Genomic DNA, 19,939 nt, shown 5'->3' with positions numbered 1-19,939 from the left:
GTAAAATATCTTGTGAATATCTGGGAGGACTTTAATAAAGTCTATGCTTAAATGATTACTGCAACCCTTCAATTTTTCTTAATAATTTAATTTACATTGAATCTTCTGGAAGGACTAGCGGGGTCAGTTTTTGTCCGAATTTAAATCTGAAAATTTCTAGCCCGGGGTTTGCTGTGCTTAAGATTCCAAAAATACCAATATTTGCCATGGTCGGGCAATTCTACATTGCTTTTTCAATAATTATATCAGTTTGATTAAACTTTATACAATCTTTAAGGTTTCAAAAACTGGAAACCTTACAAGATGAGTATGCTACTGACCCAGACTATAGAGACATAATGTCAGCCCTTGCTTTGGGGAAGAAAGAGGAACCATTCACCTTGTAGGATAGTTATCTTCTCCATGGAAATAGGCTATGTGTTACCCACTCCCTTCGTGAGAAAGTCATGTATGAATCCCATGCTTCTCCCTATGCGGGGCATAGAGGCATTCAAACTACTCTCTAAGGAGTAGATTTGTACTTCTATTGGCTTACCATGAAAGTGGACATACAAGAGTAATTTTTAAAATGTGTAGTATGCCAAAAGACCAAGTATGATAGAGGGAAGAAACCTGGATACTCCAGCCATTGCCAATCCCAAATTCACCATGGGAGAGTATATCCATGGATTTTATCTTTGGATTACCCAAGTCTATCCATGGGAATATGGGAATATGGACAATAGTCAACAGGTTTAGCAAGCAAGCACACTTTATTCTTGTCAAGAAGACTATTAAGGCACACCAAATGGCACCTCTCTTCATATCACAGATTTTCAAACACCATGGATTACCAACATCCACCGTGTCAGATAGAGATCCTACAATGAACAAAAGTTTTTGGAAAGGTCTCTTTGAAAATCTAGGAACAAGATTGAATTTTTCTTCGGCCTATCACCCACAAACGGATTGCCAAAGTGAGATAGCCAATCTTACAATACTCGATCTACTAAAGAATTATGTTACAGAAGTAGATCAATGCTTACAAGGGGAAAAGTACTTACCTCTTGTAGAGTATGCCTACAATAGTGGGTGGGAATGCCCACTGGCTTAGAGAGTTTGGACCAAAAAAAAGGGTGGACGCTTGATTTTTAATGTGAAAATCAATAAAGAAAAAATAACTTTGTAACACAGCGATGGTGCAGATTGTCGAAGGCCACAGACTGTACAGGTCAAGAGACGAGATGTCTCCAGCAAGCTAGTGCAAATCCTCTGATGCTGATGTTTTGCGGTTTCTTGCAGGTCAACAACAAATTCTTCCCTTCTCTAAGCGGCTGTACCCGCATAGATTCTATTGAGCACCGAGGTTGAGCCAAAGCTTTGATACCATATGTTGTGGTTGAGGCTTTGGGGGATGCGGCCTGAGGCAAGCCATGGCTATGAGCAAGATGCAGCAGAACGAGAAAGAGAGGGAGAGCTCGATACACAGAGAAGCAACAAAAGAACACTCTTCTTCTTAATTAATTTGTTCTTTCTAAAACCTTACATAGAAAGGCAATTTGCCATGCACCACTTGATTTGCCACTAAACCTACCTACATGTGATAAGCAGTGTTCCCCACAGGCTAGACACACAAGGGCTTGCATACCCAATAGTATCATTTGTTGGTCGTTGCTCAAACCACTTCTTTCTCTCTTAGTAGCATCTTTTGTTTGAGCTCGTTATGGATCCATTGCCGCATGGAGATGGCAATCTCTCAATTCTCCTTGGCTTCTTGTCTTTTCTGCTGCTTGATCCGTTCTAGAGCTGCTATCTGCCTACGTAGCAACGAAACGTTTTCTTCTTCTTCTTCTTCTTTCTTATCACTAGCTTTTGTTCATTGACTTCTTTTTTCTTCATGATTCTGTTGGGGGATCCTTTCCCTCAACGCGTGTGCTTCTTCCATTGTTCTCCTGGCTTGATTAATTGGGATGGCTTTTGCACACAGACAATTTTCTTCCTCAATCTTGTATATCCCAGGGAGAAGTGGTTGTCTTGCTCCTCTTCTAAAGACTCGTACTCTGAAGGGGTATCTCTTTGTTGGGACCCAACTTCCTGGATACTCCGAGCATCCGACTCTGTCTTTTCATTGTTAGAGTCCTTTATGGTTGCGCTTTGCCTTGTTTGTTTAGCTTTTGGTTTCGTCCTTGTAGATGGTCCGGCCATAGGTCTTATGGATCTTTTAGATTTGTGAATCAGACCTATCTGCACTTCTGCGGGTGGTAAATCATCAATCATCCCTAATGCTTGATAGGAAATTTGCATCAGCATTGGTCCCGCGTTCATGTAGGCCTTGCTTTTTTGGCTCCCCTTTAGGTTTGCCTCGACGATGTTGTTGAGGAGGTAATTTTTGAAGTCGTAGCTGACCACTCTTCTCTCTGCCAAGACCATTGCCCTTACTACGGCCATGTGAAACAAAGGTTCTGTATATTTTGGTGGCTTCTGCACTTTGAAGTGTTGCGATATAAGGCGCAACGGCAATTCAATTTTTGAGTAGATCAAATCTTGATATGTCAACTTATGGCCTCTTTGCTTTAGGAAAGCTTTGTCGTTGTCTATTGCTTTTGTCTTTTGCCATAGATTGTGTGTCCCTTGCTGCAGATGGAGAGCTTCATTGATTATCTCTGCCGTAATCTTAGCCTTGACTGTTGCCCCATCTTTGTTAGTCAGAGTGGCTTCCCCATTGTACTAAATCGAGCTTATGAGTTCATGAGCTCGTCTGAAATCCGTTCCCCAGGGTGGTAATCATAGGAAGCTGTCCAATTGTAGGCATCTGCCCCCTACTTGTACTTCTGGCTTTTGGTGTAGTGTCCACATTTCCCTTGGGAAGATAGTGGTCTTCACTTTTTTCCCGTACGCGGCTTGAAATTTTTCGATGAATATGTTAGCCGGCATTGCTTCGAGTACCTGTTTGGTGATATGAGCCTTCTCATTTGAGGAGATATCTGTTATCTCATAAGTTGCATCTTACCACTCCCTTTGTGCTTTCCTTCAAGGAATCCTGTGGTCAATTTTAGCAATTGATTAGTACTATCAAAAAGTTACAAACTTTGACCATAAATGAAAAATGAGCATAACTTTGTCAAAACTACCTCAAATTTGACCAAATTTCACAAGTGCATCTAGGATTACTATAGGCATAAGGGCATAATGTAACATATGAATTCTAGTAAAAAGGTACATGGATCACGATCCATGTTTGGAAGCATTTTGAAAATCCAACTAGGTGAGGTTGTTCCTGGGCATATAAAGATGCTACTCTGAAAATTTCTTTGGATTTATGATTTGAGGTACATGGATCACGATCCATTTTGGACAACATTTTGAAAATTTGATGATACCATCTGGTAGGGTTCATCTAGATGGTGTCTTGGTCCAAAACTTTTGGGATTTGGGATCATTGGTTTGGCACTTAGGTTAATTTTTGGAAATCTTCTACAGACTTAGAGAATTTTGGCATTTTGAAGTGGATTTTGGAATTCAAATGGCTTGAAACTTCATGGCTCGGCTTTTTTAACATACTAGGTCGGATGGTATGGATTTTTCTTTGATTTGGCCAAAAGGTACATGGATCGGGATCCATGTTGGGAGGAATTTTGATACAGTTTCTTTGCACATATGTTCCCATAGGTCTTCCTAGTACACTGGTGAAATTCTTTCAAATTTCGACATGGTTTTTCTTAGTTTGCCCCATTTTCTAGTTTATGGCCATGTTTTTTCCGTCATGACCATATCTGTTTTTTGGAACCACTTTTGGGCACATGCTTTGCTTGATATCTGTTATTGCCTCGATTTTCGATGATTTGTGTCTGTAATTCACAGCTTTGCCTAGCTCCCTGTCAAATTCCACCATAATCTGAATCCATTTGAGGAGACAAATTGATCCGCAAATTGCACCACTTTGCAGGTAATATTTTGCTTGGTTTTGATCCTAAAAACATCCTTAAGTTACATCTCCTTGATGAAAGGCTTTGAGGAGAGTGTGAAGCTTTCCAACTGGCTGAAAGAGCAATTGAAAACTTCTCAAGAACTCTGCTTTTAGCCCTCATCCATGAGTTTTTGCTGGAATCCTACCATTTTTCCTTTGAAAATGGCCAAAAGACCATTTGTAGACTGAAGGTAGCAAACCAAGAGGATTTAATGATTTTAAGAGCAATTTTTGTGATTATTTTTGCAGCACCTCTCATATTTTTGCATTCCCCAACTAGTGAACCACCCTTGCCTTGATTTTGGAAAAAAGGTACATGGATCGCGATCCATGTTTGGAAGCATTTTGAAATTCGAGCTAGGGGAGGTTGTTCCTGGCCACTTGTGGATGTTCTGTACAAATTTTTTTGATTTCAGGGTTGAGGACCATGGATCACGATCCATGTTTCACCACATTTTGTAGCTGTTTTTGCCCTGCCTGATTCTGCCAGCTACTTGTGGTCTACTGATGAAAGGTTTTTTGGCTTTTGATGAGTTTTGAAGTCCCCCTTGGCCCTCTCAGTTTACAGATTTTGTGACTTTGTACTGCTCTGATATGTTGTTTTGGCAATGTTGATGTAGTATGGGGCATACATACATGTTCTTGTAGGGTTAATGATCATACCTGTCCAAGAGCTACCGAGGTAGTCACAACGGGTAGAAACAAAGCCAAAAACCCTATGCTTCTGTGGACTCTCTCTCTCTCTCTCTCTCTCTCTCTCTCTCTCTCTCTCTCTCTCTCTCTCTCTCTCTCAAGGCAAATGAGATTATTTTGCCCCATTTGACTATATGTTCCTTGTCTACCAGGAATTCCCCATTTATACTTACCTCCATTGATCATATCACTTACAGTTAGAACCATTCTTTATTCTGATATTTGATCGACAAATGGCGTTTGATCTGCACTTTTGATCCTTTAGAAGTTGGCTCAATATCCATCGTGTGCCGAATCTTTTCATATTTTCCATGTTCAAAGTCCTTGCTTTGAAGTTTTGGCGTTTGCCTTCAAAAGTCAATTCCGACTTTCCTGGCTAGACTTATAAATTTTTGTTGATTATCTATTGTTTTTTGCTTTTTAGTAAAAGAAAATTATTTAAATTATTATTAGTTGGCCAAAAATTAGTTAAAATTAGTGTAATCTCTCATACATACATATCCTTAACCTGGTACTAGATGGTGTCGGTATGGCTCATGATTATTCCGGCTAGAGTTTGTAAGGCTCTGAAAAGCTTGTTTTAAAGAAAAAGAAAAGAAAAGAAAACAAATAATATGATAATAATATATACAAAATGATATTCCTGCTGCATTTTGCCCCCTTCCTAGAGTGAGTCGTCCCCGACCAACATGTGTTAGAGTGCATGGGAACAAAGTATGTGTTTATGCATAGCCGTATAGTGTGGCTCTATGATGCCAATGTAGGATATGCATGGGGAAACAAAATGCTGTGCAAGAGAAGGGTGTTGAACAATATGTTCAGCGGATACTAATGGCGAGTTCACGTTGAAGCTGCGTGGTCCGAATAGTAGTAGTTGTAGAAGACGCGTCCTGTGTTTGACGGTGACGTGCAGAAGTTGTGACCCTGCTTGTTGTTTTGATTAAGGTCTTTGTTTTGGGCGCCACTGAAATTGCTTTAGTGTGGATTCCCTTGAAGAGCCTTTTTGTGAGCAAGTTTGTTTTGGTTTCCATACCCAGTTGACATCTTTTGGTTGTCGATGTTGATGTTGGATGTGCCTAGGTTGCCTGACAAAAGCCTTGGGTGGTTTGTTGAGGTTGGATTTTTGTAGAGGCAATGTAGTTTGGCTTGTATTGCTTTGTCATTTTGGTATCCACAATTTTCTCACATTGGTTTGCATGATGGAATTTTTAACCCACATTTCCTGACTACCATTGGAGAATATCGCAGAATTGGAGCAGGTGTTCACTGTAGAGGTTCCCATACATGATCTAACTGTACAAAGGGTGTGGCGAAAGATTGGTCCTCTAGTCTGAGCTACAAGGTATTATCCTGCCAGTTTGGTGTAGCTTGATAAGTGCACATCCACGGTACTCTCAAAATATTTGTTTCATTAAGATCTTGATCCTTGACCACATGAAATTGATGCGGATAAACTGTTCCATCAATAGTGATTGGTAAATTTACGTGTTCTAGATTTTCCATTGTGCCTTTGTTTGCCACTTTGAACCCCATCGTGTTTGGCATTAGAGGTTCCCTTGTGAATTTTCTAAAAGTGGAGTAGTTAACAACATTAGCTCTTGCCCCAGTGTCCACTAATGCTAGCTCGATAGTTCCATCAGCAAGTTGTAACCTAATGCATAGATCCATTCCACCTAACCATGTAGCAACCGTTTGTATGTATGCTATTGGAACAATCTCTCTTTTGCTTTTCTCTGAAAGTTTGCTTGCTCCTTGCGCTTTAATGTTTTGATTTTGGCTTCCTGCCGTGTCAGTTCCCAAATGTCATGTGCTTGACTTCTGTGCTGATCTACTGCATGTATTGTTTTTAGTTCTTTTGGTGTTAGCAGTAGCAGAAGAAGATATTTATTTTATCTACAACCACTCGTCCAATTAGGCATCTCCTCACAACCTGCCAATGTTGCAAGGTTGATGGCGCCACTTTGTGATATATCATGCATTTCAAAAGGTCCCATCCCGTACCTTTTAAGTTTTTTGGATTGTTGTTTGAGGGTATACATTAAAACGTAATCTCCTTTTTGAAACTCCTTGCTAATCACATGTTGATGATGGAAATCACATTAATTCACCAAGTTAAAGGGAGTCGTCCCAATGGAAGTTTTGAAAGGTACTCTATAAGCCCATAGTGCAGTGTGTAGCTTTTGATGCCAATCATTTCATGAGTCATTGACTATTTTGGTGAGTACCGTGCATAAGATTTTGTTGGTACTCTCTCCTTGCCCATTAGCTTGTGGATGATAGGGTGCTGATTTGCGATGGACCACAATGAATTCTTCAAGGAGGCTTTCAATGATGTTGTTTAGAAAGTGTATTCCTCTATCACTCACTATTTCAATGGGTAGACCATATCTTGTAAAGATATGTTCAAAAAGGAACTAAGTTGTAGTTCGTGCATCATTTTTCTGTGTTGCCTTCACTTTCGTCCATTTTATCATGTAGTCTGTTTCTAGTCTGATGTATTTGCGTGTGAACTGTATCCCGAAGGTATGATGGGACCAATAAAGTGGATGCTTCCTTTGGCAAAAGTACGTACCCCCGTCATTGGCCTTAATGGCATTTCATCTCACCATAGAGTGGTTTTGTGCATTGAAATTCATCACATCATTTGACATAGGTCTCTGCATCCATAAACAGGGTTTGCCACCATATGCCTGAGTGTAGCACTAGCTTTGTTGTTTTATTAGCAGAGAAATGTCCCCCTGGCTGTCCTGAATGTTCTTGTTTGAGGATAACGTACTACGCGCTTTTCGTAGCACACAATCATAACTGTTTGTCTTTTTCCCGTCTATATAGTTGGTTGGCAATTAACAAATAGTGTTTAGCCTCTTCTTCTACAATTTTCATTCTTGCCTTGCCCCATCCCTCAGGGAAGTTCTTGTTTCTTAAGTACTTAGTTATGTGAGTACTCCATCTAGGTGCTTGTACTATTCGAAATAGGGTGGCATGTTCCACTAGAGGTTGTTTTATACAGATATCACATGATTTTACATATGTATGGACACCGTGTCCCATGTTTTTCTAGTAGACTCCCAATCTCTTTAGCCGTTGGCATGTTTGCATTTCTCCATTGTATAACTCCGTATTTTTATATGAGCCTGTTTGAGGTAATACTCTGAGTCTTCGTGCTGTACACATAGTCTCAAAATCCCATCCTTATCTGCTTGTACAATCGTCCTACAAAAGCTGGAGATTTTGTGCTCGATGTATAGTTGATGGTTGTATTTCTACCTGTAATGACCCAATTGTGAGTAGAGGAATGACCTCTTCGCTCCATCTTGGAACCATTTCAATGTTAAACAGATAGAATCTGGAAGATGAGCATTGATACCCTCAGGTGCTTCCCCATGGAACAATCATGAAAGATGATCTGCTCGTGTGTGTAGTCCCCTTTTTTACAACTACTTTGAAGTCAAACTCAAGCAATAATATAAACCAGTAAACAATTCTTCCAGTGTTGCAAGGATTGTTTACTAGATATAGCAGTGCTTGGTGATCCATGAAGAAAACAAACTTGTTTGCAAGAAGGTAGTGTCTAAATCTTTTGACATCATATATCATTCCCAGACCTTCTCTTTCCTTAGTAATATAATTTTTCTCTGCGTTGTTTAGCTGTCGACTAGAGTAGCAAATGGGAAAATCAATTTTCTTCTCTCTTGGCTGGGCTAATATGCATCCTATGGCATAGGCGGATGCATCAACATGAACATGAAATATTTTGCTCCAGTCAGGGGCTTGCAAAATTGGAGCAGAAATTATTTTCTGCTTCAATTTATGGAAATCCTGCTCACATTCTTCTGTCCATTTAAACTTAGCAATGAGGACATACAACGGCTTAGCTATTACAATTTACATATCTATGAAACACCTGTAGTCCCCACAATGCCCCATAAATGCCTACACTTCCTTCATTTTTGTTGGTCTCGATAGTGCGGCAATTATTTGTACCTTTTCTTGATCAGTGGAAATTCCATTTTTGGACACAATGTGGCCCAAAATTTTACCTTAAATTACCATGAAGACGCATTTTTCAGGGTTTAAGAAAATACTATACGTTCTGCACTTCTCAAAGATTTTCCCTAGATCGTTATGTGGTCACTTCTCCGAGGAGAATGAACACAAAGATCATCCATGTACATACCTTTAGAAATTGTGTGAGGTATTCCTTGAATGCATGACTCATTAGTCTTTGGAAAGTAGCAAGGGCATTGGTCAGGATGAAAGGCATTACCTTGTATGAAAATATGCCCCACTCTGTTACAAAAGATGTCTTATGCTGATCTTCTACTTTAATTGTCAATTGGTTGTAGCCTGAGAACCCATCGAGAAAACTATGGGCCTCTTTCCCTGTTACTCTCTCAATAACATGATCCGTTATTGGCAGTGGATAGTTGTCTCTGATGGTGGTAGCATTTACCTGTTTGAGATTTACACAGACATGCAATTTGCCATTCTTTTTGGGTACTACCACAGTAGGGGACACCCAATCGGTGTGTTCAATCTCATAGATAAACTCTGCATCTTTCAGTTTATCTATCTCTTTCTTAAATTTCTTGGAAAAAGTCTCATTGTATGTGTAAAGACGTTGTCTATGTGGTCTAGCATCAGTTTTAAGGGGTATCTTGTGCTGATAGATCTCAGGATCTATCCCCTTTAGATCTTTGTATGACCATGTAAAGACATCTTTGTATTGTCTCAGTGTATCAATCAAAAGTTGCTCTTCTTTGTCAGTGGGGTCCGTGGCAATCTATGCTGGTTTATGATCCTCGTCTGGTTCTGCTAAGTTGATGCATTTGGCTTTTTCAGGCCCATCATATGAAGTTCCTGGTTCTTTGGGATCTCGTTTGGGTTTTTGCACCACAATTTTTCTATCTTGAATAGTATACTTCTTATAGTGGGAAGGTGCATCAAATTTATCAATGTTTGATCCCTCGTCAGTTTCCATTTGTTGTCCAAATTTCCTTCAAAGATCGTTTCAGTTCATTGTATTTGTTTTTGCACTCCATTTTGGACACCTTCGGCGATTTCTCGGAATTGCTCTCCTTTTTTGGTTTTTGTGTGTTCTTCCTTTTAATTTTTGTTTTGGCTGGGTAAGGTTTCAATGTACATCTTGGATATCCCGTCTTTGAGGCAATGAGTTGCTTCTACTAACCTCAAGTACTGTGTTTTGTGGGTTAATAGAGGTACTGAGTCTTCTTTTGTCTTGTTTCATTTGTTTATGCATTTATCCTAATCATTAGGCAAAATTTGGACTCACAAAGGGGCCCTTTAAGGAGTTTGACTTTACTTCTCTCTACTAAAATGGGCGCATGGATAAATTTTTGCAAATAAACTCCAAAGTTGGCGGAGGTTTGATAGTTAGAATGTCCTCTTCAAGCTCTATCTATTGATATATAGCACGCCATGAGATTCATATTTTAGAAGATTCTTTTTTTGATTCACCTATGATGTGACAACTCTGTCGGAATCTAAGTGAATCAAAAAAAGAATCTTTTAAAATATGAGGAATCTCATGGCGTGCTATATATCAGTAGATAGAGCTTGAAGAGGACATTCTAACCGTCAAACCTCTGCCAACTTTGGAGTTTATTTGCAAAAAATTATCCATGCGCCCGTTTTGGTAGAGAGAGGTAAAGTAAAACTCCTTGAAGGGCCCCTTTGTGAGTCCAAATTTTGCCTAATGATCTACGTTGTCTTTGAGGATTTTGGTTCGGAATCATAGTAGATCACCTGTCGATCCTTCCATTTGATGTTCTGACTTGAGATAGTAGAAAGCTCGTCGTCTGCATCCTCTAACAGCTTATCCATCGAGTTTTCCTGGAAAGCTTCTTCATGTATTTGGTCAAGGTCTCTTACTGAGATTTCATCCAGTATGAGTTGGCAATTGGCAACCCCCTCCTCGTCAGGGACTTCCAATTCTAATTTCTGATCTAGACTGACACCCACCATCTGGAATGTAATGATATCATATCCTTCCTCATCGCAAAATTTGGTGAGGGTCACCTCATTTACACAAACATCAAGAGTGGCTAGTATCTGTTGCCATCCAAAAGGTTCAAACATCTCCTCTGAAAAAGGCTTTGGTACATATGCCTCGTCTTGTGTAGTCCTATCAAGAATACAATCTTCCTTTTTTAAATTACCACCTTGGGAAGCTTCTCCTGTCCAATGGTGAGCTTTGTTCTATAACCAAGCCGGTATTCCCCCTTCTTGGTCAGTTGTGGATTTTAGTTCTTCTCCTGGAGTTTGTTCTACATCTCTATAGCTATGATCTGTGACACTAATTTTCATAGTGACATCCTTGTTCCTTAGATAGATATAGTCATATCCCCAATCTTGTACCATTTTAAACTGGCGCATGAATGGTCTGCCCAATACGATATTGAAATTTCTACTCATCGAAATTCATAATCGCAAACATGTGTTCATATGCAATTACTCAAGAGGTTACTACAATCTGCTCCACAATGTCAATTGGTCTCTCGAGATACCCATCTTCTAATTGAAGTTTCATTCTAGTCTTTTGGAGAGAAGGTTTCCCCCATTTTTCCACATTGCTTTGGTCGCTATGGCTATTCCGGCCCCACTATCAAATATTGCTACCGACTTAACCTCTTTGTACTCCACGGCACGGTAGTATTTCCTTCTTCACCTTCACAATAATCTCCTACCTTGTTCACTGGTATTGGCTCATGTTTAGCTTGTTTTGAGGGTTGGGTCTTCAGTGTTTTTGGAGAAGCATTGGGTGGAGGAATTACCAGCCCTATTTTTTCTAAATTGTTCCAAACCTCCTCCCAAAGATGCGGTCTTATCTATAGTAACTCTGATAGAGTTAGCGTACAACGGATAGGGGATGACATGAGCTCATAAAGAGTTTTGGTATCCATCATCTTAGGATCGGTCTTCCATTGAGATGGTACGTTCTTCACCTCCAATCGGGTTTCATGGTTACCAATAAATGAAGGTAAAGTCTTCAATGATTGTGGCTTTTGGTCTTTCGATATCACTGTACCTGCATCACCATATAGTGATCGTATGTCATTTGGATAGAGATCATGTTCTAAGTGGATCTCTGTGATAGGGGTTGACAAAACTGTAGCACTTCCATATTTTCTATTCCTGATCTATTCTCAAAGCTGGCCATTGTTCTTCCGCTTTCGGAATTGCCAGTGGTGCTTGTGAATACATTCCATCTATCGTATTGGGTGCTACCCTCGTATATCTAATGGTGTTTTGTTTATAGAATTTGGTTGGTCTTCCTTTCCAATTCCTCGCTCCTTTATCTCTTGAAATTTTTCACGGATTAATACCTTAGTTTTTGGATCAGTCGAAACTGGTGGTTCCATAAGCGCTTGAGCGGCTTAAATGAGCTCCTTGCACATCTTTAACCTCTCTTTTTCATAGCCCATATGAGGGTACGTTAGCCACCTATCCTCTTGGGTTTGGTTAGGCTTTAGCCTCGCATCGTAAGCTTTTAAAATCACATCCAAAGGTTCAAAAACCTTGTCCACCAAGACAGATCCTCTCAATGGTATAGCCGATGGTTTTTCTACCTCGTTCTTTTTCTTAAGGTCTCTTTCCTTTCTCAATTGTTCCTCTTTTTGCAGTAATTTGGTTTCCAAATCCGTTTTTTATTTCTCTCTTTTGGCTTTTATCTTGTCTTGTTTTGCCTTCTAGGATGTCCTAGGGGTTCGGACAGACAAATTTTCTATCTTTGTTTGACTGTATGGGGCATTCCTTGCAGCCTCATGTGCTTCGGATCTTGTTACTGCGTTAATAGGAATGGTTGGTTCTGTATTTGATCCACTTGAGCTTGGCACAATCCCAATCTTGTTCACGGTTGCTTTCCATTTGTTGTGAGGGTTTTTTGTACAGTGTGAAATGAGATGGTCAATTGTACATCCTTCATAGAACCCAAAAAGTTTAACCCGTTCTCCTTTGTTTGGAAAAATCCTTCCCCGATGATCACCACCGCATTCATAGCATGGTCCTACAGGTGGTGGAGAAGCTTGTGGAGCCCCCATCAATTGTCCTGGTCTAGGAGGATGCCCCCTAGGTTTGCAGTTCTAGTCTGCCATGAACATAAGCATATTTTCATCGACCAAGTAACGGTTTTTAGTTGGTTGTGCTATGTATGAGGGCCTGGGAATCTCTTCAAGAATTATCCATTGAATTTGTCCCTCTGGAGTATATGCTTTCCCATCAAGCCCCCTCTTGTAGGTACTGTCTAAATCTTCTCGACATGAGACTACTTGGACCATACTCTAATCAGAAGGTGTTTATAAGGGTTGAGAAATTCGTACCATGGCCCTATTGTCCTAGGGTAAAGGAGGTTGATTCCCCAACACAGGTTGAGGTTTTTCCTACCCTTGGATTGCATTATTTGGCCCTGCTTGGTATCTTGGAGGGGGTGCAAATTGTTGCCCTCCATGTGGTCCGTATTGTCTCTCTCTAACATAGTTCTGATTAAAGAAACATTTGTGGGTTTCATGGTTTGTCCATTTTTTTCAGTAGCACACCACTTCAGTACTCGCGGTGTGTTTACTCTTTTTTGAAGGTTGCACCACTGGGTTGGATGATCTACTCTACAAGTGTCACATTTTTGGGTGGGTGGTTGTTGTGTGTTTGCGTTTGTCCTATTGCCTTGGTTTATCCTTCTGATCACTTCCTCGATCATCTGATCAACGTCTGGCATAGTTGGGTTTTGCCCGCCCAATTTCATCGTGGAATCACTAGTGGTTTAAGAGGTACTACGTGTTCCCTAATCCATGTCTTTAGTCACCTCTCCATATGCCTTGCAATTATCTACCAGATACAACGCCTCTTTTGTGACTCGCTCAAAAGTTACACATTCCTTTAAGTGCAAGTCCTTTTTGAGCGTGTCATTTCGCAATCCTTCTATGAAAAGGACTGACAGTCTTTCACCCTGAGGTAGTTCTCAAGCAGAGCATCTTTCTGTGTATTGCTTGAAATGAAGTGATGCTTCCTTCACCTTTTCTTTCTTCTTTCGTCTAAATGCATTGGGAGACAGTGTTATGCTTGATTCCTCTCTTTGAGAATTCCTCAGCAAACTCTCGGAGAAGTTTCTCAATACTTGGGAATTCCAAGCTATTTAATGGTTGGAACCAGGTCAAAGAAGTCCCTTCTAAAGTCAACCCAAATCCATCATATTGAGTATAGAAATAAGTTACCTGTTCTACTCTCAACACTTGTTTGAAGATCGAAACATGAGCATCCGGATCTCCTGATCCACTATACTTTTTGGCTACGCATTTTGCCACTTGAGATGGTCTCATATGTCTGGACTTTGCAGCCATTCTTACAACACCTGATCCTCCTCGTGTGGTTTCTCTAAGTTCATAATCTCCTCTTGGCATTACAAGTGGTATCCTATCCGCTATAAGTTCGTCAAGTCGATCTCGTGTAATAGTCGGAGGGATTCTAGTGGTGTAAGTCATGTCAGGAGCAACACTACCTCTATGTGTGTTCATGGAAGCCCTAGACCCTGTTGATACTAATGGCTCTGTGTTTGGAACTCATTCATGTTCAAAAGAATCTTCCACTTTGGTTCTCACTGGATTCACATGTGCAGTCTCAGGTCTCGTATGAGTAGTCGTGGTTTTTCCCTCTTTCGGATTTACATAGTATTGGTGGAGTGGTCTCCCAAAATATTTATATGTCCCTAGCTCCTTATGATCCATAGGAGAGTCCTTTCAACCATACTTGTCTATTATGACCACCTGAATACTTCTCCCTTCCGTGTACGTAAAAACATATAGTTTTTTACGGTCACTGAGTTCATTGATGTGGGGTTTGTCACATCTATAATAGAGTGTTTGTTCTCCATTATTAAACTTATATAGACACACATACATGCTATTTGTGTAAAGATGTTCTGTCTCATTGGTACATCTGAGCACCACATTTTTCCTATCCACCTTGGGTGGCTCATCTGTCAACTCTTGATCTACCTTGTCCTTGGTGCCAGTCATCCCCCATTTGTCCACAATAAAGGGGTTATGAACCACTAGGTACATCATTCCCTCTCTATCAAAATATCTATCCCCGTCATAATCAATATCTACAAGTTCTTTAAACTCGCTCAGCTTATTTTCCAACTTAACATAGTAGCGGTCCATTCCATCCTTACAGATTTTGGCCTTAAGCACATTTTCAAATTGAAACTTCAAATACAATAATTTTACATCAGATGCAGGTTGAGAAGGACGTGCCCCCATGGAAGTTGTTCCCTTAGGGTTCAACTTGTTAGAATCCTCAGTCATGAGGCTGTATGATCTTTTTGACAAAGTGTAAGAGAAGCTCTCCTCTAAAATGGGTTCTAAAGGCGGCAGTGGCCTTTGATTCATGCTTTCTTTCGTTGAGTGATTGCTTCCTTGGTCCAAGACGCTGGGATTCCTATTCTGATACAATCTTCCTGATTGCAAATTCATGAAGAATCGGTATTGCACACAATCCAAACCGTGTTACCTCATTAGATAGTTGAATTCCCTTTTTGATCATACTTGCTGGGTAGTATCCTCTTGTACTTGCAATTTATAAAAAATGCTTGGTAGCTGTGAGATTATAGTCATTCTTATTAGTTCTGGCTTTTAATCAACAAGATATAACTAGGTTTTTCAATAGCACACAATTTCATACACAACATCAACAATTTAGGTCCAATTTCAATTTTGAAAGAACCACTAGGGTCTTGTGGACCACCTCTTTGTGTAGTGAAATTATGTTTCTATCCTAACTCACATGAACATGGAACGCGAAACTGAAATAAATCCACAAACATAAATGAATTTAATAATACAAAAACGACAACAAAGTGTGTGGTGGAACAATCCTTTTTAAGCATGGGAAAAGCAAAGAATGAAATACTTTCTTGTACTTCACTCACAATTTTCTTTGCTCATAGGGAGTAGTAGTGGCTATAGTCTTGGACTCCAGTCTCTACTAAGCACTAAACCTATGTCTAGCTGCTTTACTGTCTATGTATAAGCGGAATGGGTGTCAAATGCTTTGGAAGGGATTTTCTCATACACTAAGTCACTCACCATCTAAGGATTGGTTTCCTCGACAGTGGCACCGCGATAGACGTCTGCAACATAGCTTTTGGGCACTAACATAATGTCAATACTTAGGGAAGTGACTCGGATGGAGCACGTAGACTTAATGAGAGTGTCAATCTCACCAAAGTGAACTCAGAGAGAAACTCATACGATGGAAAAGCAAATTAACCACTTCCTAGTCAGAAAATCCTATGTGTCCAATCTCACCGCTCTAGGTCATCATGCCTTTTAGGTAGCTAAACAAAGTCTAAATGCAACAAAACTTAAGGAGGTATATTACAACAACTAGGGGCACAATCCTACCAAGTTCTACAACCATCAAGGAAGGTACGTAGATCTCACAAAAATGTGCAGAAAACTGAAACAGAACTATACGAAAAGCCCCCTTAAGCATAAAAACTCTTATCGATGGTCAAAACAACCATTTAAACCTTCAAATCAATGTATTTAGCTCACAAGCAATGCATCGTGAACCACAACAGAATTGAGAATGGTTATACTTGAATTGTAGAGCAAGAGACGAGGAACACAATGTGCTATTCGGAAATGAATTCTCATTACCAGTCCAAGAGAAAAGTGGATTACAACTTGTAGTAGCAAGAAGCTTCTCACAATGCACGTTCAAAATTCCCTTTAGCTAAATGATATCCTTTAGTCTAAAACTAAGGGTTTTGACTTAAAGGACAAGGAAACTTTCCCACGACCATTCGACCACTTACAAGGGTGTAGACTCAGAGAGGTTGAGAGGGTATGTCAAAATATATTACAATTACAAATCTTTATTAGCTGATTACACAACTTTGTTCGAAAAAATGAGCGAGTATTACAGGGTTTGGTGTACATTCGCCTGTTATATGTCAGTTCGTTGTGTCCACCAAAGAACACTCCAGTCCAGAGGGATTCACTCTATATACAAAAGTGAGATGCCACCTGTGAGCGGAAAACTTTGATAGAGCCCCTATATACGACTCATATTAGGGAATATGACCCCGCTTTTTACGCTTATACGATAATCAATATAGAAAACTATCATACCCCTATCTTACATATAAAATTTAGGTCTCACATGATCTACCTGAGTAAAATTAGTCAAAGAGCGTTGATAACTAGTAGATGTACCCTCAATGTGTCTTAGTTTGACTTTCAAACTATGTGTCCATTCAGCCTGCACTCCAGCTACTCATCCAATTTTGACCCATCTAATTTACTCAAAACACATGGCTATAACATTGTGCTAGGTTCTCTGTGTAAATTTTCATCTAAAAAATCTCTTTATAGCTTTCGTCCCTCAACAAATGAACTATAATCACAAAACAAGCGATTGATACAAAGCAGTGTTAGTTCTTGCATGTATCTTTGTAGCGATTGACTCACAAGGTTGAGGGAAGACTCTTTTGGGAAGCCATAATTTGAAAACACAAAAACTTCCTCTCATTTTTCCCTTTTCTCACTTCCTCCCCCCCCCCAATAAATATGATACCCCCTTCCTTATTTTTAAGCTTGGGAGATAAATTATTGGGGATCGGTCCCTAAATTATATGCTTATGTAACTTGTAAAAAAACCCCTGTCCCTTGCACTTACGTTGTGCGATAAGTTTTCCATAGTAAATCCCTCGGGACTCCAGTAAAGGTTTGGTGAGGCCTGAGTACCTTCTCCATCAAGCAGTTGAATGTGGCTAGTGCATTGGTCAAGCCAAAAGGAATGACAATGTACTCGTAAAGACCAAATGTAGTGCAAAATGCGGTCTTTACAATGTCTTGATCAACTATCCTTATTTGATGGTAGCCACTTTCTAGGTCAATCCTATTGAAGTAGGTCGACCCTTGTAGCTTATCAAGTAGGTCTTCTACCCATGGAACGGGAAACCTATTCTTTATAGTGATCCTATATAGTGCTTTATAGTCGACACACATATGTTATGTGCCGTATTTCTTTTGCACTAATAACACTGGTGAACAAAATGGAGATGAGCTAGGCCTTACCATGCCCTTCTCAACTAACTCATGTACTTGCCACATAATCTCCTCTTGTTGAGCTTGGGAAACTCTATAAGGAGGTTTATTAGGTGGTGAACTTCTTGGAAGAAGTTCAATTGCATGGTCGTCATTGCCTCGTTTTGGAGGTAGTTCACAATATCATCAATAAAAACATCTTGAAATCCCTTGAGCAAATTGGGTAACTCTAATTCCTTTTGATTATTTATATTTTCTTTTGCTAAAGCATTAGATTCATTTTGAGGATCTTTAACAAACATCATGTACACGGAAATAGAGCTCTATATCGACTTATTGAAAGCTTGCTTATGTACAAGAGGTATGGTACTACCCAAATCCTTACCATCTATGTACATATCTTTTTCACTGAACCTAAAGTAGATTTGCCTTTCAGTAACATTGGCAGCCATGCAATCAAACCATGGTGCCCCTATGATTACATCCTCGTGCTTGAGAGGAGGGATAAAGAAATCCTCCTTGTCCACACAGCTTTGGACATGAAGCCTCAATTTCCCAATTAAGGAAGTGACTGAGGCTTCTTGCCCCTTGAAAGCACCATCGGCAGGTAGGACATCTCCCATCTCATAGGCTTGGATCCCTAGGCTTGGTGGCCAACTCTGTGGATATGAAATTGTGAGTAGAACTAGGGTCAAAGAGAATAAAAGCATCATATTCTCTTACCTTACCCCAAGCATGGCATAGAGGAGATCCTTTGTGATGAGCATCTTCTTCTTGAATTTCAACGAAGGTAGCTCTAGGAGGCTCATTACGTGTATTCTTGTGGGGGCAAGCATGATAGGCATGCCCTTGCTCCACACACTTGAAACAACGGTCATCTTTCCGATAATGCTCTAGCTACTTAGGAGAGAGTTTATAATTTTTTCCTTTATAAACTCCCTTCTCCTTAGCTTTGTTGTTGATGGCGTTGCCTTTGGGAGACTTTTGGACATTGTCCTTCCCCTTAGGCTCATAATGGTCCTTGTTTTTTTGTGGGCTTAAGATTTCTCTTAGCCCCTAGTTGGAAATTGATTTGTGAAGCCACCATGGTATGGTGTATGACCGCAAATATGGTGCGTGGGCTTTGCAAGTTAACATACTCCACCATATCCTTTGTTAGATTAATAAAGACTTTCTTATCCTAAGGTTCTAGAAATTACTGATATTTCCAATTTTCATCATTAAAAATCAGTGAAATTAGTAAAAATCGATTTTGGAAGCTAGGGGGGTTGTGTGGAGCTGTGGGGAACCTGCCCGGGACTAGATTTAGTAGCAGGGGACGTTTTTTGACCTGTAGGGATGCTTGGGATGCAAGTTATTTCAAGTTATTGCCATTTTTCAGCCTGTGAGTGCCCAGAAACCTATAAATATGACCCTTGCTTCACAATTTCAGACAGACTCGGAGCCTTGGCACACTCTCTATCATCTAGAGAGACCGCTACGTAGAAATCACTAGAGATCAAGCTCTAGTTGGTTAATTAAATGGTAATTAGCCTAATCCTTCTTAATTAGCAAAGCTAGGTTAACCTTTTTTTTAATAAATTAAAGATTAATCTTATGTATACTCAAAAATCCTCTTTGAATTAAATATTCTTTGCTGATTATTGTGATTAAGCTTAGGGATATTAAGCAAATTAATTATTATACCATATTAAGGTTGAAATTATCCATTTTAACCATAAATTAATGAGAATTATACTAATTAAGTGTAGATTAAGTTGAGATAATTATCAAAGCTGTGTCACACTATCATTAACCTAGTAAAATTATCTTATAATGTTTTGAGTAAGTTTCATAATTAATTAGGTAGAATTACACTGTTTTAAAGAGAAAACTAAAGGGAAAAATAATCAAATTGATTCAAAATGCTTTGAGTTATTTATCAGAGGCTATTTACATCTTAGGGAACCCGTGATAATTATGTTAACTTTAGATAATTAGTTTACATAATTATCTTAGCAACATTACACTGTTTTTAGGACAAATTAAAATGGGAAAAATAGCAAATGGATTCAAAATGCTTTCGGATAATTATTAGAGGTTAATTAAATCTTAGAAAACCCGTGATAATTATGTTAACTTTAGATAATTAGTTTACCTAATTATCTTAGCAAAATTACACTGTTTTTAGGACAAATTAAAAGAGCAAAACTAACAAATTGATTCAAAATGCTTTAAGATATTTACCAGAGGC

The sequence above is a fragment of the Adiantum capillus-veneris genome, chromosome 13, assembly GCF_014529385.1.
Source record: "Adiantum capillus-veneris isolate H3 chromosome 13, ASM1452938v2, whole genome shotgun sequence".
Classification (NCBI taxonomy): Eukaryota; Viridiplantae; Streptophyta; class Polypodiopsida; order Polypodiales; family Pteridaceae; genus Adiantum; species Adiantum capillus-veneris.
This window is presented reverse-complemented; position numbering follows the sequence as displayed.